Source organism: Coregonus clupeaformis, chromosome 29 (genome assembly GCF_020615455.1).
Source record: "Coregonus clupeaformis isolate EN_2021a chromosome 29, ASM2061545v1, whole genome shotgun sequence".
Taxonomy (NCBI): domain Eukaryota; kingdom Metazoa; phylum Chordata; class Actinopteri; order Salmoniformes; family Salmonidae; genus Coregonus; species Coregonus clupeaformis.
In genome coordinates, this window is record NC_059220.1 from 42112522 (window position 1) to 42138721 (window position 26200).

The following is a 26200-nucleotide window of genomic DNA, read 5'->3' on the forward strand; positions in this document are numbered from 1 at the left end:
TTAACCAAATACATTTAAACTCTGTTTTTCACAATTCCTGACATTTAAACTTAGTAAAAATGTCCTGTCCTAGGTCAGGATCACCACTTTATTTTATAGAATGTGAAATGTCAGAATAATAGCAGAGAGAATGATTTATTTCAGCTTTTATTTCTTTCATCACATTCCCAGTGGGTCAGAAGTTTACATACACTCAATTAGTATTTGGTAGCATTGCCTTTAAATTGTTTAACTTGGGTCAAACATTTCGGTTAGCCTTCCACAAGCTTCCCACAATAAGTTGGGTGAATTTTGGCCCATTCCTCCTGACAGAGCTGGTGTAACTGAGTCAGGTTTGTAGGCCTCCTTGCTCGCACACGCCTTTTCAGTTCTGCCCACAAATGTTCTATAGGATTGAGGTCAGTGCTTTGTGATGGCCACTCCAATACCTTGACTTTGTTGTCCTTAAGCCATTTTGCCACAACTTTGGAAGTATGCTTGGGGTCATTGTACATTTGGAAGACCCATTTGCTACCAAGCTTTAACTTCCTGACTGATGTCTTGAGATGTTGCTTCATTATATCCACATACTTTTCCTCCTCATGATGCCATCTATTTTGTGAAGTGCACCAGTCCCTCCAGCAGCAAAGCACCCCCCACAGCATGATGCTGCCACCCCTGTGCTTCACGGTTGGGATGGTGTTCTTCGGCTTGCGAGCAACCCCCTTTCTCCTCCAAATATAACGATGGTCATTATGGCCAAACAGTTCTATTTTTGTTTCATCAGACCAGAGGACATTTCTCCAAAAAGTACAATCTTTGTCCCCATGTGCAGTTGCAAACCGTAGTCTGGCTTTTTATGGCGGTTTTGGAGCAGTGGCTTCTTCCTTGCTGAGTGGCCTTTCAGGTTATGTCGATATAGGACTCGTTTTACTGTGGATATAGATACTTTTGTACCTGTTTCCTCCAGCATCTTCACAAGGTCCTTTGCTGTTGTTCTGTGATTGATTTGCACTTTTCGCACCAAAGTACGTTAATCTCTAGGAGACAGAATGCGTCTCCTTCATGAGCAGTATGACGGCTGCGTGGTCCCATGGTGTTTATACTTGCGTACTATTGTTTGTACAGATGAAGTGGTACCTTCAGGCGTTTGGAAATTGCTCCCAAGGATGAACCAGATGTGTGGAGGTCTACAATTATTTTTCTGAGGTCTTGGCTGATTTCTTTTGATTTTCCCATAATGTCAAGCAAAGAGGCACTGAGTTTGAAGGTAGGCCTTGAAATACATCCACAGGTACACCTCCAATTGACTCAAATTATGTCAATTAGTCTATCAGAAGCTTCTAAAGCCATTACATCATTTTCTGGAATTTTCCAAGATGTTTAAAGGCACAGTCAACTTAGTGTATGTACACTTCTGACCCACTGGAATTGTGATACAGTGAATTATAAGTGAAATAATCTGCCTGTAAACAATTGTTGGAAAAATTACTTGTGTCATGCACAAAGTAGATGTCCTAACCGACATGCCAAAACTATAGTTTGTTAAAAAGAAACTTGTGGAGTGGTTGAAAAACGAGTTTTAATGACTCCAAACTAAGTGTATGCCTATAGAGCATTTGCAAAGTCATCAACAGCTATTCTATCAATTCTACCCAGAATTCAACAAAAAATAGGCAATACAATAGGCCTAGGGTTTCAAACACTGGGCCTCGTTTCCCAGAGCCTTCGTAGCGTTAAGATCATTGTTAGAACCTTCTTATGTATGTTTAGTAGCCAAGGTGTTTCCCAGAGCCTTCGTTAGTAATATGACTTTTTAAAACCTTTGCACATCTACGAGCGATCCAGATCACTCGTAGAGCAGCCAAAGTGCATCGTTAGAAGCCTTTTTGCACTTCTGCCTCACTTTATTCACAAAAGCTCTCCGCTAAACATAGAATCAAGATGTTAACAGCACATTCGGAAAGTATTCAGACCCCTTGACTTTTTCCACATTTTGTTACCTTACAGCCTTATTTTCCTCATCAATCTACACACAATACAGCATAATGTTTGGAACCACCAAGACCCTTCCTAGAGCTGACCGCCCGGCCAAACTGAGCAATCGGGGGAGAAGAGACTTGGTCAGTGAGGTGTCAAAGAACCTGATGGTCACTCTGACAGACCTCCAGAGTTCCTCTGTGGAGATGTGAGAACCTTCCATAAGGTCAACCATCTCTGCAGCACTCCACCAATCAGGTATTTATGGTAGAGTGGCCAGATAGAAGCCACTCCTCAGTAAAAGGCACATAACAGCCCCCTTGGCGTTTGCCAAAAACACCTAAAGGACTCTCAGACCATGAGAAACAAGATTCTCTTCTGATGAAACGTTACAGCCTTATTCTAAAATTGATTAAATTGTTTTTTCCCCCTCATTAATCTACACACAATATCCCATATTGACGAGGCAAAAACAGGTTTTTAGAAATGTTTGCACATTTATGAAAAATAAAAAACGGAAATATTACATTTACATAAGTATTCAGACCCTTTACTCAGTACTTTGTTGAAGCATTGTTGGCAGCAGCCTCAAGTCTTCTTGGTTATGACGCTACAAGCTTGGCACACCTGTATTTGTGGAGTTTCTCCCATTCTTCTCTGAGATCCTCTCAAGCTCTATCAGGTTGGATCGTTGCTGCACAGCTATTTTCAGGTCTCCACAGATATGTTAGATCTGGTTCAAGTCCGGGCTCTGGCTGGGCCACTCAAGGACATTCAGAGACTTGTCCAGAAGCCACTCCTGCGTTGTCTTGGCTGTGTGCTTAGGGTCATTGTCCTGTTGGAAGGTGAACCTTCGCCCCAGTCTGAGGTCCTGAGCAGTCTGAAGCAGGTTTCCATCAAGGATCTCTCTGTACTTTGCTCCGTTCATCTTTCCCTCAATCCTTACTAGTCTCCCAGTCCCTACAACTGAAAAACATCCCCACAGCATGATGCTGCCACCACCATGCTTCACCGTAGGGATGGTGCCAGTTTGGTATTCAGTCCAAAAGAGTTCAATCTTGGTTTCATCAGACCAGAGAATCTTCTTTCTCATGGTCTGAGAGTCCATTAGGTGCCTTTTGGCAAACTCCTAGCGGGCTGTCATGTGCCTTTTACTGAGGAGTGGCTTCCGCCTGGCCATTGATTGGTGGAGTGCTGCAGAGATGGTTGTCCTTCTGGAAGGTTCTCCCATCTCCACAGAGGAACTCTGGAACTCTGTCAGAGTGACCATCAGGTTCTTGGTCACCTCCCTGACCAAGGCCCTTCTTCCCCGATTGCTCAGTTTGACCAGGCTGCTAGCTCTAGGAAGAGTGTTGGTGGTTCAAAACTTTTTCCATTTAAGAATGATGGAGGCTACTGTGTGCTTGGGGACCTTCAATGCTGCAGACATTTTTTGGTACCCTTCGCCAGATCTGTGGCTCGACACAATCCTGTCTCGGAGCTCTACTGACAATTCCTTCGACCTCATTGCTCTGACATGCACTGTCAACTATGGGACCTTATATAGACAGGTGTGTGCCTTTCCAAATCATGTTCAATCAATTGAATTTACCACAGGTGGACTCCAATCAAGTTGTAGAAACATCTCAAGGATGATCAATGGAAACATGATGCAACTGAGCTCAATTTCGAGTCTCATAGCAAAGGGTCTGAATACTTATGTAAATAACGTACAGTACCAGTCAAAAGTTTAGACACACCTACTCATTCAAGGGTTTTTCTTTATTTTTACTATTTTCTACATTGTAGAATAATAGTGAAGACATCATTACTATGAAATAACACATATGGAATCATGTATTAACCAAAAAAGTGATAAACAATCAAAACATATTTTATATTTGAGATTCTTCAAAGTATCCACCCTTTTCCTTGATGACAGCTTTGCACACTCTTGGCATTCTCTCAACCAGCTTCACCTGAAATGCACTTGTTGGCTGCTTTTCCTTCACTCTGCGGTCCTACTCATCCCAAACCATCTCAATTGGGTTGAAGTTGGGTGATTGTGGAGGCCAGGTCATCTGGTGCAGCACTCCATCCTCTCCTTCTTGGTCAAATAGCCCTTTCACAGCCTGGAGGTGTGTTGGGTCATTGTGCTATTGAAAAACAAATGATCATCTCACTAAGCGGAAACCAGATGGGATGGCGTATCGCTGCAGAATACTGTGGGAGCCATGCTGGTTAAGTGTGCCTTGAATTCTAAATAAATCACAGACAGTGTCACCAGCAAAGCACCCCCACACCATCACACCTCCTCCTCCATGCTTCACGGTGGGAACTACACATGTGGAGATCATCCGTTCACCTACTCTGCGTCTCACAAAGACATGGCGGTTGGAACAAAAATCTCAAATTTGGACTCATCAGACCAAAGGACGGATTTCCACCGGTCTAATGTCCATTGCTTGTGTTTCTTGGCATTCTAGGTGAAGCTGGTTGAGAGAATGCCAAGAGTGTGCAAAGCTGTCATCAAGGCAAAGGGTGGCTACTTTGAAGAATATAAAATATAAAATATATTTCTATATGTTTAATACTTTTTTGGTTACTACATGATTCCATATGTGTTATTTCATAGTTTTGATGTCTTCACTATCATTCTACAATGTAGAAAATAGTAAAAATAAAGAAAAACCCTTGAATGAGTAGCTGTGTCCAAACCTTTGACTGGTACTGTATTTCTGTTTTTTATTTTTAATAATAAATAAATAAGTAAAATACTGTACACTAATGATTCCACCATCATATTGCATACTAAATATGTCACCGGCGAGGTATACATTTCAAGTTGTAATTGACGTATATGGGGCATTTTAGCCTGAAAACCCAACGTTGAATTCCACATCGGGCATACATGAGCGTTTGAATCAGGAACGCTTCCTATCATGACCTCTACAAGCCAGAATGTTGAGTAAAAGGATATCTTTACTTACTTTGTGGTTTGTCCTTTTGCAGGTAGGAATGTGAGACAATACACTGAGTTTACAAAACATTAGGAACACCTAATATTGAGTTGCACCCCCTTTTGCCCTCAGAACAGCCTCAATTTGTTGGGCGTGGACTACAAGGTGTTGAAAGCGTACCACAGGGATCCTGGCCAATGTTGACTCCAATGCTTCCCACAGTTGTGTCAAGTTGGCTGCATGTCCTTTCAGTGGTCGACCATTCTTGATACACACGTAGAACTGTTGAGCTTGAAAAACCAAGCAGCATTGCAGTTCTTGACAAACTCAAACCGGTGCGCCTGGCACCTACTACCATTCCCTGTTCAAAGGCAATTAAATATTTTGTCTTGCTTGTTCACCCTCTGAATGGCACACATACACAATCGATGTCTCAATTGTCTCAAGGCTTAAAAATCCTTCTTTAACCTGTCTCCTCCCCTTCATCTACACTGATTGAAATGGATTTAACAAGTGACATCAATAAGGGATCATAATTTTCACCTGGATTCACCTGGTCTGTCTATGTCATGGAAAGAGCAGGTGTTCCTAATGTTTTATACACTCAGTGTATATCCATAGGAAAGTATAATTACCACAACTTTAAAAGCGCTGGTAGTGTGATCAGATTTCTATCACCTGAAGCATGCGCACAATATGAAAAAACATGTACGACATGCATGCATACTTGCCGCGCTCGTGTTTACATGGTTCTGCGCACGCTTCAGGAGATCGAAATCTGAACGCACTACCAGTGCTTTGAAAAGTTGATGTAAATACAGAGGGTATTGCGGACAGCCCAGTACATCACTGGACCCAAGCTCCCTGCCATCCAGGACCTCTATATCAGGCGGTATCAGAGGAATGGCCGAAAAATGTGCCAAAGACTCCAGCCACCGAAGCCATAGCCCGTTCGGTAACGGTAGCGGAGCATCGGCTCTCGGACCAACAGGCTCTGAGAAACCTTTTATCCACAAGGCATAAGTAGCCATAAGACTGCTAAATAGCCATAAGACTGCTAAATAGTTAATTAATGGTTACCCGGACTATCTGCACTGACCTTATCTTGCAATGACTCCATGCACACTCACAAGACTATATACAGTGCCTGTGAAAGTATTCAGACCCATTTACTTTTTCCACATTTTGTTACGTTACAGCCTTATTCTAAAATGTATTAAATAAATGTTTTTCCTCATAAATCTACACACAATACCCCATAATGACAAAGCGAAAACAGGTTTGTCGAAATTTTTGTAACTTTATTTTAAAAAACTAACAGGAAAACCTTATTTACATAAGCATTCAGACCCTTTGCAATGAGACTCGAAATTGAGCTCAGGTGCATGTTTCCATTGATCATCCTTGAGATGTTTCTACAACTTGATTGGAGTCCACCTGTAGTAAATTCAATTGATTGGACATGATTTGGAAAGGAACACACCTGTCTATATAAGGTCTCACAGTTGACAGTGCATGCCAGAGCAAAAACCAAGCCATGAGGTCGAAGGAATTGTCCGTAGAGATCCGAGACAGGATTGTGTCGAGGCACATATCTGGGGAAGGGTACATAGGGAAGAAATAGAATAGTAACTAGAAAAATAGGGTCTGAATACTTATGTAAATAAGGTATTTCTGTTTTTATTTTTAATAAATGTGCAAACATTTCTAAAAACCTGTTTTCGCTTTGTCATTATAGGGTATTGTCTGTAGATTTATGAGGAAAAACATGTATTTAATCAATTTTAGAATAAGGCTGTAACGTAACAAAATGTGGAAAAAGGGAAGAGGTCTGAACACTTTCCGAATGCACTGTACAAACTCGCACACACACTACTCTGACACTCTTACACAAAACCAACACACATTCACATACACTACATACACATACACACACACACACGTGCATACCGACAAAACAAACACACATCAAATCAAATCAAATCAAATCAAATTTTATTGGTCACATGCGCCGAATACAACAGGTGCAGACATTACAGTGAAATGCTTACTTACAGCCCTTAACCAACAGTGCATTTATTTTAAACAAAAAAGTAAGAATAAAACAACAACAAAAAAGTGTTGAGAAAAAAAGAGCAGAAGTAAAATAAAGTGACAGTAGGGAGGCTATATATACAGGGGGGTACCGTTGCATAGTCAATGTGCGGGGGCACCGGCTAGTTGAGGTAGTTGAGGTAATATGTACATGTGGGTAGAGTTAAAAGTGACTATGCATAAATACTTAACAGAGTAGCAGCAGCGTAAAAAGGATGGGGTGGGGGGCAGTGCAAATAGTCCGGGTAGCCATGATTAGCTGTTCAGGAGTCTTATGGCTTGGGGGTAGAAGCTGTTGAGAAGTCTTTTGGACCTAGACTTGGCACTCGGGTACCGCTTGCCGTGCGGTAGCAGAGAGAACAGTCTATGACTAGGGTGACTGGAGTCTTTGACAATTTTGAGGGCCTTCCTCTGACACCGCCTGGTATAGAGGTCCTGGATGGCAGGGAGCTTTGCCCCAGTGATGTACTGGGCCGTACGCACTACCCTCTGTAGTGCCTTGCGGTCAGAGGCCAAGCAGTTGCCATACCAGGCGGTGATGCAACCAGTCAGGATGCTCTCGATGGTGCAGCTGTAGAATTTTTTGAGGATCTGAGGACCCATGCCAAATCTTTTTAGTCTCCTGAGGGGGAATAGGCTTTGTCGTGCCCTCTTCACGACTGTCTTGGTGTGTTTGGACCATGATAGTTCGTTGGTGATGTGGACACCAAGGAACTTGAAGCTCTCAACCTGTTCCACTACAGCCCCGTCGATGAGAATGGGGGCGTGCTCAGTCCTCTTTTTTTTCCTGTAGTCCACAATCATCTCCTTTGTCTTGGTCACGTTGAGGGAGAGGTTGTTGTCCTGGCACCACACGGCCAGATCTCTGACCTCCTCCCTATAGGCTGTCTCATCGTTGTCGGTGATCAGGCCTACCACTGTTGTGTCGTCGGCAAACTTAATGATGGTGTTGGAGTCGTGCCTGGCCATGCAGTCATGGGTGAACAGAGAGTACAGGAGGGGACTGAGCACGCACCCCTGCGGGGCCCCCGTGTTGAGGATCAGTGTGGCAGATGTGTTGTTACCTACCCTTACCACCTGGGGGCGGCCCGTCAGGAAGTCCAGGATCCAGTTGCAGAGGGAGGTGTTTAGTCCCAGGATCCTTAGCTTAGTGATGAGCTTAGAGGGCACTATGGTGTTGAATGCTGAGCTGTAGTCAATGAATAGCATTCTCACGTAGGTGTTCCTCTTGTCCAGGTGGGAAAGGGCAGTGTGGAGTGCGATAGAGATTGCATCATCTGTGGATCTGTTGGGGCGGTATGCAAATTGGAGTGGGTCTAGGGTTTCTGGGATTATGCTGTTGATGTGAGCCATGACCAGTCTTTCAAAGCACTTCATGGCTACAGACGTCAGTGCTACGGGTCGGTAGTCATTTAGGCAGGTTATCTTAGAGTTCTTGGGCACGGGGACTATGGTGGTCTGCTTGAAACATGTTGGTATTACAGACTCAGTCAGGGACATGTTGAAAATGTCAGTGAAGACACTTGCCAGTTGGTCAGCACATGCTCGGAGTACACGTCCTGGTAATCCGTCTGGCCCTGCGGCCTTGTGAATGTTGACCTGCTTAAAAGTCTTACTCACATCGGCTACGGAGAGCGTGATCACATAGTCGTCCGGAACAGCTGGTGCTCTCATGCATGCTTCAGTGTTGCTTGCCTCGAAGCGAGCATAGAAGTGGTTTAGCTCGTCTGGTAGGCTTGTGTCACTGGGCAGCTCGCGGCTGTGCTTCCCTTTGTAGTCTGTAATAGTTTTCAAGCCCTGCCACATCCGACGAGCGTCAGAGCCAGTGTAGTATGATTCAATCTTAGACTCATCATATGCTTCTGCTTCATTTTACTCTTATTAGTATCTATCCTGATACCTAGTCACTTTACCCTGCATTCATGTACATATCTACCTCAAATACCTCGTACCCCTGCACATTGATCTGGTACTGGTACTTCCTGTATATAGCTCCATTCTTGTGTATTTTATTCCTCTTGTGCTACTATTTAAAATATGTATATTATTATTTTAACTCTGCATCGTTGGGAAGGGCTTGTAAGAAAGCATTTCACGGTTAAGTGTTCTGCACATTTGACAAAGAAAAGTATTTGCAGTGTTCTTTTTCAAAGGTTTCACTTCTATAGTGATATATTTTACTAAGGACATGGATAGAGTTGTCATATTACATCATTTGTATCTATCTAGGTGACTGTTATTTATCCTCTACCTACATAGTCGTTCCAGATTACTATTATTTGTAGTCTACATAGCTACATCTATCAAGTTGTTCGATATTTTTAATATTTTATAGTCTACTTACATCTAGTCATTCTATTACTATTACTTCAGGGATTCTTGAAAGACGGGACAATTTTTTCATGAATATCTTTCAAAATTTCAAATATACATTGTGATAGACCAAAGTATCAGCTATCACACCATGTAAAGGAACAACCTTTCTTGATCCTGTCTTGCTATGCTTATTCAACAAATGCTTTCAAGGCCTGCAGAACACATGCGGGCACTTACTGAATCAAATCTTAACCAGCAGTTACAGAAAACCAATGAGTAATATCTGACCCCGACTTAGCAGCTGTAAACCAGGCATGAAGACCCTTGTGGATCCCCCGAGTTGTAATCTATTTGCCGTAGATAGCTGTCTCAGGGTTTCTTACTGTAACTCAATGTTTTATATGGCAAATAAAGTTACTAATCCTTTCTGTGTAGGGACAAAGCTGGCGTAGGGATCAATGTAGGTAAAACATGATACATTGAAAGCTGCTAGAGGAAATGTCTTTTGGCTGACTAAAAACACTTTGATGAATAGTTGCCACTTCTGGGAAATCCACAAGTTGACTAATGCAAACTGCAGAAGTAATCTGACATTTTGTTCATCTTGGTGAAGATCATTGCTTTTTGATTCAGACCTCAGTTCTGAGCCTTTTCTCTTATTGCTCAATGTCCTCTGTGCAGCTTGTTTAACAATATGAATTTAAATGAGATAATCAGGGCAGCATAATGCAACACAGTTCTATTTCAAAGACATGCCTTTCTGCTTTGTAGAGCAATGACACAACTGTAATCATCACCCAAAAAACTATTATCAATTATGGATGAACTTTCCACGAACTTGAAGCCTGGCTTTACATTTTAAACCTAATTGAGGTAGAACTGAAATAAAGCTAAAATTGTGAATTTCAGAAAATTAAAAAAGTTATTTTACATTTAGCAGACACTTATCCAGAGCGACTTACAGTTAGTGAATACGCCATGCTCTACCAACTGAGCTACATCCCTGCCAGCCATTCCCTCCCCTACCCTGGGCCACTTGTGCGCCGCCCCATGGGTCTCCCGGTCACAGCCGGCTACAACAGAGCCTGGATTCGAACCAGGATCTCTAGTGGCACAGCTAGCACTGCGATGCAGTGCCTTAGACCACTGCGCCACTCTGGAGACAGTGGTCTCAAAAGTATCAATAGTTGAACAGTTTTAAACTATTTAATTTATTAAAAAATGACGGAGACGCAAGAGAGAGAGAGAGAGAAAGAGAGAGAGCTATATTTCGTTGTATTTTTTTCACTTTCACTTTCACTTGCTTAGCTAGCGAATGCAGCTAGCTAGTTTAGCCTACTCAAACACCCTGCTCAAACAGAGATGGATGCTATGTTAGCTAGTTGGCTTTCCATAAAAAAGTAAGCTTTTGTTTTTATAAATGTATTGCAACCGGGGCCGCCATTGTAACTGCTAAACTGCTTGCCGTACACTGTACTGCATGATTGTAGCAGGTTTACTAACGCGTTAGTTCTAGCTATGTTGACTGTGACGTTAGCTAATATGGTGACAAAAATGTAGGCTGTGTGTAGCAGTTAGCGGTTATGGTATGAAGGTTAGGCTTGGAAAGGTGATCATGCTGTGATCATGCTGTTTGTATGTGTAGCTCAGTTGGTAGAGCATGGCGTTTGCAACGCCAGGGTTGTGGGTTCGATTCCCACGGGGGGCCAGTATGAAAAAATGTATGTACTCACTAACTGTAAGTCACTCTGGATAAGAGTGTCTGCTAAATTACGTAAATGTATGTGGTTGCTATGAAAGTGAACTGTGTTTGAGGGTGATCAGGGGTGTATTCAATCCGCCGATTCTGTTGAGAAACGTTTCTTAAATGGAAACAAACGGAACGAAAGGGGGATAAACATACCTGAATTTGTCCAATAGAAACTCTCGTTTGCAACTGTTGAACTAATGATTACACCCTAGATCAGCTAGATGCAGGCAATAGTGAATGTGTCACTGTCTGTTATCTTGATTACTTAAACTCTTCTCTAAACCTGTGCACCTACTTTGTAAACTTTCATTCGTAGGCTATGTTGTAGCAACCTCATGATGGGTATAGGGAAAATTCTAGTATCTTGTAGTAGCCTAAACCTATCAATGTTATATTGAGCTGGGTGAATGGAATATGAATGACAGTCATCCAATATGTTGTAATAGAAATAAGGCCATGCTCATGAAAAATAAATTGTCCTCCCTCATCTTAAATGGCACAGACCGCCACTGGACTCAAGTCATGATTTCCATGACTCGTGACTCGACCATTGGTGACTTGGACTTGACTCGACCAGTTGTGACCTTGTTATCAGAAAATATCTATCTTTTGCATAACTCAAGATTCTAGCTACAGCAGCAAATGTTAGATAGCTGTATTATCTATTTAGCCTTACAAATGTTGAACAATGTAATGATTCAGACTTTTTGTGACCTGACTACATCACTGATATTACATTTCAATTTTCTATTATAAGGCCAGTGTCATCCTAAGCTATGTCATAGATGGGGTCAAATCAGCGGGCAAACGACAACACGGTCTTGGTTGAGTCATCCAGACTGGACCAGACTAGACCAGTACTAACCAGGGCCGGACTACCGCATTTGGGGCCCCGGGGCACCTACCTCCAGAGGCCCTCCCAACCCCCCAAAAATAGAATAGGAAAACAGATTTTTTTTATGAAAACTGCTAACTTCCTGCATTTCAACACATTTTGCCATGGGGCAGAGAGAACATTTTTGCAGGTTTAAAGCTACTTTCCTGCAATTCTACACATTTTGCCATGGGACAGAGAGACAAATGTGCTGTTTTATAGCTCATCTCATGCTGTTCTTCACATTTTGCCATGAGGATGAGAGAACATTTTTGCAGGTTTAAAGCTACTTTCCTGCAATTCTACACATTTTGCCATGGGACAGAGAGACAAATGTGCTGTTTTATAGCTCATCTCATGCTGTTCTTCACATTTTACCATGAGGATGAGAGAAAATGTTGAACTGAAGGCAATAAACAACTTATCTCATAGAAAACGGCCTATGTGGCATCGATATGAGTCAGAAACATTTGTTATAGTGTCAAAATTGACTACAGAGTGTAAATAGGATAATTCTGGTGATACAAGTCAGTCTAGTCCAAAACTGAGTTTTGTAAGTAAGATCGTCACGACTTACTTGAGGGTTGGGTATGGATTACTTACATGCCCACTTTTGCCAATGATGCCCAATTGCCCAGAGACAACACATTGTGTTCCGCCCCTAGCTTCCATGTGAAGTTTGTTGACAATGTTGTCAAGTCTGCATATCGGTGCAACACATGCATGTTGACCTCGGTAAATAGGAGTGAAAAGGGGAATCCATAAAGTTGGTGCAAACTTCCAATGCATTACAACAATATTTCCAGATGGCCAGGAATGGATTACATCCATTGATGAGTACTTTAGCTAAGTAGATAGCTGGTACTAGCTAGCTAGTTGCAACTTTTGGTTATGCAACATTATTTGATAATGCTAGCAAGCCAGGCTAGCTATGATACCACAGATTAAAGGGAAATGATACTGTAGCTAGCTAAATACATCACGCTTACGTGTAATGTGATGTAGCTATCATGTCAGAGCAAGATGTCAGAGCAAGCACATTTAAATATTATTGTAGTACAAAAAGTGTCAAATGCTATCAAAAATATTTTCTCAAACAATTTAAGTTGGGTCAGTCTGCATATTTTGGAAGTTGGTTTCGTGTTAATAGCTTAAATCGTTTAAGCTCTAGAGTGGGCGTAAGAAATGGAATAATAACTAGAAAAGTACATTTCCTGAAGAAAATGGGTTGTGCTTGCTAGCTTGTTTTGAAGTATTTATGGTTGGGAAATAAGTTAAAGTAGTGGTAGTGACTGCAGTAGTAATGGTAGCAACTGTTTATAGTTGAGAAAGTAGTTAGATGGAAACGTTGATTGACTGATTGAATGATTGATTGGATAGGATAGGATAAGACAGGATAGCCTGAACATTGGTTTGGTGTCTCTAGCGTGAACGGTTCAATGGTTACTTTTGGTGCGTTATGTTATGCTAATTTATGCAAATGTACAGTGCATTCAGAAAGTATTCAGACCCCTTGACTTTATTTTTTTTTACTATTTTTTTTTTATATACCCTTTATTACTTTCCCACCACACCACCCCTTCCCTAATTTGAGTAAATTAGTGAACAACAATGCTTAGGCCTCTACTTCCAGCTTATACATACTATATACATTTTATGGACACAGTCAATTTTACAATAATTCTATTTTGTTTGTTTTTACTCATGTACTTCATCTACCCTCAACCTCTCCGATCATTTTCATGATGTCCATCCGGTTTGCTTCTATATGCCATATGTTTCTAAATGTGCTCATTCACAAAAGCTCTTAACCTATAACCTATATACTTATTATGGACACAGTATGCTTTACATTAGTTATCTTGTTGTTATTAGTTGTTGTTAGTTGTTATTAGTCCCATCCTTCAACTCCATTCAACACCTCTCATCTATCTCTCAACACCATCCATATTGGATTTCTATTTGCCATATATTTTTCAACTGTACTGTGATGTTTTACAAAAGTTCTGAACCCTTCTATTCTCATTGTTTCTACAGATTGTAAATTGAAAATAAACATTTTTGCTAAAAGTATTATTATATTATTGATCGATTGACTATGACTTTTCAGATCACCCAGTAGTGCTATCTGCAGGGTTAGCTCCAGGTAAATATTGCAATCCTTTAGCCATTCCTGCACCTGTGTCCAAAAACAAGCTACAAATGGACAGTACCAAAACAAATGATCTAATGATTCTGTATCTTTGCAGCAAAATCTGCAGAGCTGGGAAGATTGTATTCCCCATATAAATAACATTCTATTGGTAGCAAGAATTTTGTATAATAATTTAAAGTTTTGAATCCAGCGTCGTTTTGCCACATGTTATTGTGGCATAACTCCACCAGTCCTACCTATGATATCATTTACGAAGATTATTTTTTGAGAAATAGGTTTATAAAAGGTATAATGGTTTTTTATCAATTAGTATATTTGAATTTAACCACAATAATTGTTGCATGATTTGTTCTGTCGTTTCTGGAGGATTAAATATAAATTTCTATGGCTTGTTTTAGAAATAGTGATATTTGGGAGATGATTTCCTTTTCAAATAACTGAAAGTGAGAGGTTGTAATCTGAATAAAGGGAAAACGGCCATTCTTGAACATTGGGTGAGACAATCTTACTAATTTGCTAGAGAACCAGTTCGGATTTAAGTATAACTTTTGTATGACTAAAGCTTTTAGTGATACGTCTAATGCTTTAATATTTAATAATATCTGTCCTCCGAATTCATATTCATTATATAAATAGGCCTGTTTAATTTTGTCTGGCTTGCCGTTCCAAATTAAATGGAAAACATTTTCCTAATATAATTTAAAAAATTATTCGCTAGGGGTAGGCAAAACCATAATCAAATAGTTCAACTGGGATAATACTAAAGAGTTAATCAGGGTGATTTTTCCACAAATTGACAGTTATTTACCTTTCCATGGTAGCAAGATCTTATCTATTGTTGCTAACTTTCCATAAAAATGTATTGGAGTGAGATCATTTATTTCATTTGGGATATGTATTCAGAGTATATCCACATCACCATCAGACCATTTTATTGGTAAACTACATGGTAATGTAAAAATTGTATTGTTTAGTGATACGTAATATAGTACATTTATCATAATTTGGTTGTAATCCAGAGGGGTTAGAAAATGTATCTAGATCCTCTATGAGGCTGTGGAGGGATTCAAGTTGTGGATTTAAAAGAAAACATGAATCATCAGTGTACAATGACACCTTTGTTTTTAAGCCCTGGATTTCTAATCCCTTGATATTATTGTTGGATCTGATTTTAATAGCTAACATTACCAACTGGGGGCCGCCCGTCAGGAAGTCAAGGATCCAGTTGCAGAGGGAGGTGTGGGCACTATGGTGTTGAACGCTGAGCTGTAGTCAATGAACAGCATTCTCACATACAGTGCGGAAAAAAGTATTTAGTCAGCCGCCAATTGTGCAAGTTCTCCCACTTAAAAAGATGAGAGAGGCCTGTAATTTTCATCATAGGTACACGTCAACTATGACAGACAAAATGTGAAAGAAAAATCCAGAAAATCACATTGTAGGATTTTTAATGAATTTATTTGCAAATTATGGAGGAAAATAAGTATTTGGTCAATAACAAAAGTTTCTCAATACTTCGTTACATACCCTTTGTTGGCAATGACACAGGTCAAACGTTTTCTGTAAGTCTTCACAAGGTTTTCACACACTGTTGCTGGTATTTTGGCCCATTCCTCCATGCAGATCTCCTCTAGAGCAGTGATGTTTTGGGGCTGTCGCTGGGCAACACAGACTTTCAACTCCCTCCAAAGATTTTCTATGGGGTTGAGATCTGGAGACTGGCTAGGCCACTCCAGGACCTTGAAATGCTTCTTACGAAGCCACTCCTTCGTTGCCCGGGCGGTGTGTTTGGGATCATTGTCATGCTGAAAGACCCAGCCACGTTTCATCTTCAATGCCCTTGCTGATGGAAGGAGGTTTTCACTCAAAATCTCACGATACATGGCCCCATTCATTCTTTCCTTTACACAGATCAGTCGTCCTGGTCCCTTTGCAGAAAAACAGCCCCAAAGCATGATGTTTCCACCCCCATGCTTCACAGTCGGTATGGTGTTCTTTGGATGCAACTCAGCATTCTTTGTCCTCCAAACACAACGAGTTGAGTTTTTACCAAAAAGTTATATTTTGGTTTCATCTGACCATATGACATTCTCCCAATCCTCTTCTGGATCATCCAAATGCACTCTAGCAAACTTCAGACGGGCCTGGACATGTACTGGCTTAAGCAGGGGGACACGTCTGGCACTGCAGGATTTGAGTCCCTGGCGGCGTAGTGTGTTACTGATGGTAGGCTTTGTTACTTTGGTCCCAGCTCTCTGCAGGTCATTAACTAGGTCCCCCCGTGTGGTTCTGGGATTTTTGCTCACCGTTCTTGTGATCATTTTGACCCCACGGGGTGAGATCTTGCGTGGAGCCCCAGATCGAGGGAGTTTATCAGTGGTCTTGTATGTCTTCCATTTCCTAATAATTGCTCCCACAGTTGATTTCTTCAAACCAAGCTGCTTACCTATTGCAGATTCAGTCTTCCCAGCCTGGTGCAGGTCTACAATTTTGTTTCTGATGTCCTTTGACAGCTCTTTGGTCTTGGCCATAGTGGAGTTTGGAGTGTGACTGTTTGAGGTTGTGGACAGGTGTCTTTTATACTGATAACAAGTTCAAACAGGTGCCATTAATACAGGTAACGAGTGTAGGACAGAGGAGCCTCTTAAAGAAGAAGTTACAGGTCTGTGAGAGCCAGAAATCTTGCTTGTTTGTAGGTGACCAAATACTTATTTTCCACCATAATTTGCAAATAAATTCATAAAAAATCCTACAATGTGTTTTCTGGATTGCTTTTTCTCAATTTGTCTGTCATAGTTGACGTGTACCTATGATGAAAATTACAGGCCTCTCTCATCTTTTTAAGTGGGAGAACTTGCACAATTGGTGGCTGACTAAATACTTTTTTCCCCCACTGTATAAAAAAAGGTTTGGTATACCTCGACTGGTATGCCATCCAACCCTGGAGTTTTCCCGGACTTAAAGTCTTTAATTGCATCCAGAAGTTCCTCCTCTGTAATTTCACCTTCACATGAGTATTTCTGTATGGCTGTTAATTTTACATTATCAATACAAAAATAATCTCTACAATTAGCTTCAGTTAGAGGAGATGGAGGCGACTGAAACAAAAAAAAAATGCTTAAAGTACTTTGTTTCCTCCTTCAAAATATAATTTGGTGAATCATGATTGACCCCTTGACTTTTTACATATATTGTTACGTTAGTGTTATTCTAAAATTGATTAAATGCAATTTTTCCTAATCAATCTACACAAATACCCCACAATGACAAAGTGAAAACAGGTTTTTAGAATTTTTGCTAATTTATTAAAAATAAAAACTGAAATACCTTATTTACATAAGTATTCAGACTCTTTGCTATGAGACTCGAAATTGAGCTCATGTGCATCCTGTTTCCATTGATCATCCTTGAGATGTTTCTACAACTTGATTGAAGTCCACCTGTGGTAAATTCAATTGATTGGACATGATTTGGAAAGTCACACACCTGTCTATATAAGGTCTCACAGTTGACAGTGCATGTCAGAACAAAAACCAAGCCATGAGGTCGAAGGAATTGTCCGTAGAGCTCCGACACAGGATTGTGTCGAGGCACAGATCTGAGGAAGGGTACCAAAACATGTCTGCAGCATTGAAGTTCCCCAAGAACACCGTGGCCTCCATCATTCTTAAATGGAAGAAGTTTGGAACCACCAAGACTCTTCCAAGAGCTGGCCACCCGGTCAAACTGAGCAATCGGGGGAGAAGGACCCAATGGTCACTCTGACAGAGCTCCAGAGTTCCTCTGTGGAGATGGGAGAACCTTCCAGAAGGACAACCATCTCTGCAGCACTCCACCAATCTGGCCTTCATGGTAGAGTGGCCAGACGGAACCCACTCCTCAGTAAAAGACACGACAGCCTGCTTGGAGTTTGCCAAAAGGCACCTAAAGGACTCTCAGACCATGAGAAACAAGATTCTCTGGTCTGATGAAACCAAGATTGAACTCTTTGGCCTGAATGCCAAGCATCACGTCTGGAGGAAACCTGGCACCATCCCTACGGTGAAGCATGGTGGTGGCAGTATCATGCTGTGGGGATGTTTTTCAGCGGCAAGGACTGGGAGACTAGTCAGGATCGACGGAAAGATGAACGGAGCAAAGTACAGAGAGATCCTTGATGAAAACCTGCTCCAGAGTGCTCAGGACCTCAGATTGGGGCGAAGTTTCACCTTCCAACAGGACAATGACCCTAAGCACACAGCCAAGACAACGCAGGAGTGGCTTCGGGACAAGTTTCTGAAAGTCCTTGAGTGGCCCAGCCAGAGCCCGGACTTGAACCCTATCTAACATCTCTGGGGAGACCTCAAAATAGCTGTGCAGCGACGCTCTCCATCCAACCTGACAGAGCTTGAGAGGATCTGCAGAGACGAATGGGAGAAACTCCCCAAATACAGGTGTGCCAAGTAGCTTCATACCAAAGAAGACTTGAGGCTGTAATCGCTGCCAAAAGGTGCTTCAACAAAATACTGAGTAAAGGGTCTGAATACTTATGTAAATATGATATTTTTATTTGTAATAAATTAGCCAAAAAAAATGGAAACCTGTTTTTGCTTTGTCATTATGGGGTATTGATGAGGATTTCTTTTTTAAATTAATTTTAGAATAAGGCTGTAATATAACAAAATGTGGAAGAAGTCAAGGGGTCTGAGCACTTTCCGAATGCACTGTATATAGTGTTAAAGTTGATCAAAGTTTTTAAGATTTTGATTTTAGGATAGCCTGAACATGAGAATGTTGGTTTGGTGTCTCTTGCTTGAACGGTTCAAGAGTTACTGTTGGTGGGTTATTTTATACTATTCTATGCAAATGTAAATAGTTATAGTTGATACACTTTAAAGAATTTCAAGTTAGGATAGCCTGAACATGTGAAAGTTGGTTTGGTGTCTGGCTTGAACTGTTCAAGAGTTAATGTTGGTGAGTTATTTTATGCAAATGTATACAAATGTATATAGTTATAGTCATTTTGAATAGCTACCTACTCTATGTATTCCTATGGTTTTCATTCAAACCCCTGTTAATTTATGCACATTTTAAATAGCTATAGTTCACAAAGTATCAATAGATCAAAAAGCCTTTGACAAGCAATCGAAATTGGGTCATTCTGAACATCTCACCGTTGGTTTGGTGTAGGAGGAGATGCGCTCCTAAATTCGTCAATTTTCCCCATGTAAGTCTATGGTGCTTTTATTGCCATTGAAATGCATTGGGAGCTCACTTAAATACTGTTGTAGCACAAAAAGTGTAAAATGTTATCTAAAATATTTTCTCAAGCAATCTAAATTGGGGCAGTCTGCACATTTGGAAGTTGGTTTTGTGCTAATAGCGTAGCCATTTCCTGCAGTCAATGACCAAAAGCGCCCTCTTTGGCTTCATCGGTGGAATGTTATTCATATTTCTCATAATGTCATCATTAAGAAATATATACAGTGAGGGAAAAATGTATTTAATCCCCTGCTGATTTTGTACGTTTGCCCACTGACAAAGAAATGATCAGTCTATAATTTTAATGGTAGGTTTATTTGAACAGTGAGAGACAGAATAACAACAAAATAATCCAGAAAAACGCATGTCAAAAATGTTATAAATTGATTTGCATTTTAATGAGGGAAATAAGTATTTGACCCCCTCTCAATCAGAAAGATTTCTGGCTCCCAGGTGTCTTTTATACAGGTAACGAGCTGAGATTAGGAGCACACTCTTAAAGGGAGTGCTCCTAATCTCAGTTTGTTACCTGTATAAAAGACACCTGTCCACAGAAGCAATCAATCAATCAGATTCCAAACTCTCCACCATGGCCAAGACCAAAGAGCTCTCCAAGGATGTCAGGGACAAGATTGTAGACCTACACAAGGCTGGAATGGGCTACAAGACCATCACCAAGCAGCTTGGTGAGAAGGTGACAACAGTTGGTGCGATTATTCGCAAATGGAAGAAACACAAAATAACTGTGAATCTCCCTCTGCCTGGGGCTCCATGCAAGATCTCACCTCGTGGAGTTGCAATGATCATGAGAACGGTGAGGAATCAGCCCAGAACTACACGGGAGGATCTTGTCAATGATCTCAAGGCAGCTGGGACCATAGTCACCAAGAAAACAATTGGTAACACACTACGCCGTGAAGGACTGAAATCCTGCAGCGCCCGCAAGGTCCCCCTGCTCAAGAAAGCACATGTACAGGCCCGTCTGAAGTTTGCCAATGAACATCTGAATGATTCAGAGGAGAACTGGGTGAAAGTGTTGTGGTCAGATGAGACCAAAATCGAGCTCTGTGGCATCAACTCAACTCGCTGTGTTTGGAGGAGGAGGAATGCTGCCTATGACCCCAAGAACACCATCCCCACCGTCACCGAACCTCCTTCCCTCAGCCAGGGCATTGAAAATGGGTCGTGGATGGGTATTCCAGGATGACAATGACCCAAAACACATGGCCAAGGCAACAAAGGAGTGGCTCAAGAAGAAGCACATTAAGGTCCTGGAGTGGCCTAGCCAGTCTCCAGACCTTAATCCCATAGAAAATCTGTGGAGGGAGCTGAAGGTTTGAGTTGCCAAACGTCAGCCTCGAAACCTTAATGACTTGGAAAAGATCTGCAAAGAGGAGTGGGACAAAATCCCTCCTGAGATGTGTGCAAACCTGGTGGCCAACTACAAGAAACGTCTGACCTCTGTGATTGCCAACAAGGGTTTTGCCACCAAGTACTAAGTAATGTTTTGCAGAGGGGTCAAATACTTATTTCCCTCATTAAAATGCAAATGAATTGATAACATTTTTTTGTTGTTATTCTGTCTCTCACTGTTCAAATAAACCTACCATTAAAATTATAGACTGATCATGTCTTTGTCAGTGGGAAACGTGCAAAATCAGCATGGGATCAAATACTTTTTTCCCTCACTGTATATTTTTTTCCCCAAAATAAAATCCAGTGTTTCTATGTCAAACAGTTTTGTTATATTTCAGTCTTCTGCGATGTATATGAAGTGTAATATTTGGATGCAAACTCAAAATGTAATACATTTCAACTCTATATCTGACATGGTACAGGTGCCTTTTAAGCCCATAACCGTGTGTGAGGTGTATACTTTTGCTTCAAAGTAGATTGTTTAAGACTACCAATAATCACTCTGTGTGACCCTGATTTAGCCCACTGCAGTAAATTAAATTGTTTAAGCTACAGAGTGGGTGGAAGAAATAGAATAATAACTAGAAAAGTACATTTCCTGAAGAAAAATTGGTGCGCTTGCTAGCTTGTCTTTATGGTTGTGAAATAAGTTAAAGTAGTGGTAGTGACTGCAGTAGTAATGGTTGTTACTCTTTATAGTTAAAAAAGTAGGTAGATGGAAAGATTGATTGACTGATTGATTGGATAGGATAAGACAGGATAGCCTGAACATGGGAAATTGGTTTGGTGTCTCTAGCTTGAACGGTTCAAGAGTTACTGTTGGTGAGTTATTTTATGCAAATGTAGGGACATTTATATAGTTATAGTTGATAAAAGTTAGTAAGAATTTGAAGTTAGGATAGCCTGAACATGTACAAGTTGGTTTGGTGTCTCTAGCTTGAATGGTTGAAGAGTTACTGTTGGTGACTTATTTTATGCAATAGCTACCTCTATATTCCTATATCCAAATACTTACCATTCAAGCCTATGGAGCTTGTATGAATACGTAAAATGGTTACAGTTCAAAAACTATAAATCGTTTTAAAACTCCAATGACAAGAAATCTAAGTTGGGTCAGTCGGAACATCTCAACTTCGGTTTGGTGTTGATAGCTTAAACAGTGTAAGAGAGATGCGGGCTAAATGTTCGTCATGTAAGTTTATGGCCCTTTTTTTGCCATTGAAATGCATTGGGAGCTCATTTCAATATTGTTGTAGTTCCAAAAGTATGAAAGCTATCAAAAATATTTTCTCAAGCAATATAAGCTTGGGCAGTCTGCACATTTTGAGAGTTGGTTTCGTGTTTATAGCTTAAATCGTTTAAGCATTAGAATAATAATAATAATAAGAAGAAGAATTATGTAAGAAATCTAGAGTCGTGCTTTGCCTTCAGCAAGTCCACCTAATAGTAAATCACAAGTGTTTAGTAATATCACCCTTTCAATACGTGTCACTCATCAACTCTTCCTCGTTTTTCAACTCTAGATGGAGGACAGAAGAGATGATTTTGAAATGGAGTCCTCTGACTGAAAAACAAATCAAATCAAACTTTATTTGTCACATGCTATGTAAACAACAGGTGTAGACTAACAGGTGCAGAGTTAAAGATAAAGATCAAAAAGATCAAATGAAAATAAAAATAGTGACACGAAGAATAAATACACATATAGAAGTAACAATACATGAATAACAATAAGGAGTAAAAATAACATGGCTATATACAGGAAGTACCAGGTAATAACATGGCTATATACAGGAAGTACCAGGTCATAACATGGCTATATACAGGGAGTACCAGTACCGAGTCAATGTGCAGGGGTACGAGGTAATTGAGGTAGCTATGTACATTTAGGTAGAGGTAAAGTGATAGGCAACAGGATAGATAATAGATGGGTGTAACTGGGTCAAACATGTCAGGGAACTCCTGTCTTATATGGGACACCATACAGAAAGGTATGATATTTGCAGTGTTATATTAGCAGAACACTGCTTCTGCAGTATTAGGTGAAGTATGGTTAATTCAGCCTGGTCTCAAAGAGTAGACGTATCATAGTAAACATAAATCTGTGACAGTCAAATTAGTATGATATGTTATTTTTGGTATGGTTATATAAGACAGAAAATGAAAGAAGGGAGGTTGGTCGGGGAGGATGGGTGGGTGTATAACGCGAACGTGGATGGTTGGGTTTATAAAGTGAATGTCTAGCAACCCAAAGGTGGCTTGTTTGAATCACATCATGGACAACTTTAGCATTTTAGCAACTTTGCAACTACTTACTACTTTTTAGCTACTTTGCAACTACTTAGCATGTTAGCTAACCTTAACTCCTAACACTAACCCTAACCTTAACCCCTAACCGTAACCCTAAGTCCTAGCCTAGCTAACGTTAGCCACAATTAATTGGAATTTGAAACATATCATACGAACTGTAATTTGTAACATTTCATATGAAATTGATGATGGACATTCACAAATTAATACATACCATACGAAACGTAGCATGTTGTCTACCCTTGAGTCCAGGTTGGTTTATTCTATATGGAACTGCTGCACTTAAAAGTTTTCAAAACATTGTATTTAGAATATCTACATAAGTTCAGCAATTGCATTCTTCTCATATTACTCTGTATGCTACTGACCGATTCAAGAGGAACCTTTGAATTGGTCAGTAGCATACAGAGTGGTATGAGAAGAGTGCCATCCTCCTGCAACTCACATCTGCCTGAAGTTATTAAACGTTGCCATCTGGACCCATGGGTTGAGGCAAACTGCCATATCCAGGATGGAGTGTCATGCACTCCACCCCTCCTGACTACACTTGTCCATAACCAGTAATACATTACATATATGGCAGGGACTTCATCACCCACTGCCAGTGACACCACCTTCTCTATATGCAAGCAATTCTCACTGTTGCCTTGAGCATGTACCCAATGCATCTGTTTTTGTGTTCCCTCTGTCGACATCAATAATGTCCCCTCAGAGTGCAAATTAGGATCTTGCCTGCTGATTTGATTTTTCCTTATTCTACACTATATATACAAAAGTACGTGGACACACCTTCACCTATTTCAGCCACACTCGTTGCTGACAGGTGTATAAAATCGAGCACACTGCCATGCAATCTCCATAGACAAACATTGGCAGTAGAATGGCCTTACTGAAGAGCTCAGTGACTTTCAACGTGGCACAGTCATAGGATACCACCTTTCCAACAAGTCAATAAATAAAATTTCTACCATTCTAGAGCTGCCCTGGTCAACTGTAAGTGCTGTTATTGTGAAGTGGAAACGTCTAGGAGCAACAACGGCTCAGCTGCGAAGTGGAAGGCCACGCAAATTCACAGAACGGGACTGCTGAGTGCTGAAGCGCGTAGCGCGTCTTTCCTCGGTTGCAACACTCACTACAGAGTTCCAAACTGCCTTTGAAAGCAACGTCAGCAAAAGAACTGTCAGCACAAGAAATGTTAGTCGGGAGCTTCATGAAATGGGTTTCCATGGCCGAGCAGCCGCACACAAGCCTAAGATCACCATGCGCAATGCCAAGCGTGGGCTGGAGTGGTGTAAAGCTCGCTGCCATTGGACTCTGGAGCAGTGGAAATGCGTTCTCTGGAGTGATGAATCACGCTTCACCATCTGGCAGTCTGACGGATGAATCTGGGTTTGGCAGATGCCAGGATAACGCTACCTGCCCCAATGCATAGTGCCAGCTGTAAAGTTTGGTGGAGGTGGAATAATGGTCGGGGGAAATCCTTCCCAGAAGAGCGGAGGCTGTTATAGCAGCAAAGGAGGGACCAACTCCATATTAATGCCCATGATTTTGGCATGAGATGTTCGACAAGCAGGTGTCCACATACTTTTGGTCATGAAGCTGGTCCCCTGTAGCTCAGTTGGTAGAGCATGGCGCTTACAACGCCAGGGTTGTGGGTTCGTTTCCCACGGGGGGCCAGTATGAAAATGTATGCACTCACTAACTGTAAGTCGCTCTGGATAAGAGCGTCTGCTAAATGACTAAAATGTAAATGTAAAATGTAGTGTATCCTGTTCTAAGGGCAGCTCTAGTTTAAAGTTAGGGGTTGGGGTGGGAATATCCTGAATATATCACTGAGCATGATCCTGCCTATATCTCTGAGTATTATCCCGCCTATATTGCAGCATTATCCTGCCTGTATCATTGCATTATCCTGTCCAAATCGCTTAGCAACCCCATTTTCACTTAGGGGTGTACTCACTTTTGTTGCCAGCGGTTTAGACATTAATGGCTGTGTGTTGAGTTATTTTGAGGGGACAGCAAATTTACACTGTTATACAAGCTGTACACTCACTACTTTACATTGTAGCAAAGTGTCATTTCTTCAGTGTTGTCACATGAAAATATATACTCAAATATTTACAAAAATGTGAGGGATGTACTCACTTTTGTGAGATACTGTGTATATATATATATATATATATATACTACTGGTCAAAAGTTTTAGAACACCTACTCATTCAAGACATCAAAACTATGAAATAACACATTTGGAATCATGTAGTAACCAAAAATGTGTTAAACAAATCAAAATATATTTTATAATTGAGATTCTTCAAAGTAGCCACCGTTTGCCTTGATGACAGCTTTGCACACTCTTGGCATTCTCTCAACCAGCTTCATGAGGTAGTCACCTGGAATGCATTTCAATTAACAGGTGTGCCTTGTTAAAAGTTAATTTGTGGAATTTCTTTCCTTTTTAATGCGTTTGAGCCAGTCAGTTGTGTTGTGACAAGGTAGGGTGGAATACAGAAGATAGCCCTATTTGGTAAAAGACCAAGTCCATATTATTTCAAGAACAGCTCAAATAAGCAAAGAGAAACGACAGTCCATCATTACTTTAAGACATGACAAGTCAATCCGGAAAATGTCAAGAACTTTTAAAGTTTAAAGTGCAGTCGCAAAAACCATCAAGCGCTACGATGAAACTGGCTGTCATAAGGACCGCCACAGGAATGGAAGACCCAGAGTTACCTCTGCTGCAGAGGATAAGTTCATTAGAGTTACCAGCTTCAGAAATTGCAGCCCAAATAAATGCTTCACAGAGTTCAAGTAACAGACACATCTCAAAATGAACTGTTCAGAGGAGACTGCGTGAATCAGGCCTTCATGGTCGAATTGCTGCAAAGAAACCACTACTAAAGGACAACAATAATAAGAAGAGACTTGCTTGGGCCAAGAAACACGAGCAATGGACATTAGACCGGTGGAAATGTGTTCTTTGGTCTGATGAGTCCAAATTATATGATAATTTTGGTTCCAAACACTGTGTCTTTGTGAGATGCAGAGTAGGTGAACGGATTATCTCCGCATGTGTGGTTCCCACCGTGAAGCATGTAGGAGGTGTGATGGTGTGGGGGTGCTTTGCTGGTGACACTGTCAGTGAT

The 26200-nt window shown here is 40.9% G+C and overlaps 1 non-coding gene across 1 annotated transcript; it reads left to right on the plus strand.

Annotated features, from left to right (window-relative positions):
- Nucleotides 1–24655: 24655 nt before the first annotated feature.
- Nucleotides 24656–24731, plus strand: trnav-uac. The gene has a single exon. It is a non-coding gene; the product is annotated as a tRNA-Val (tRNA).
- The last annotated feature ends 1469 nt before the right edge of the window (nt 24732–26200 follow it).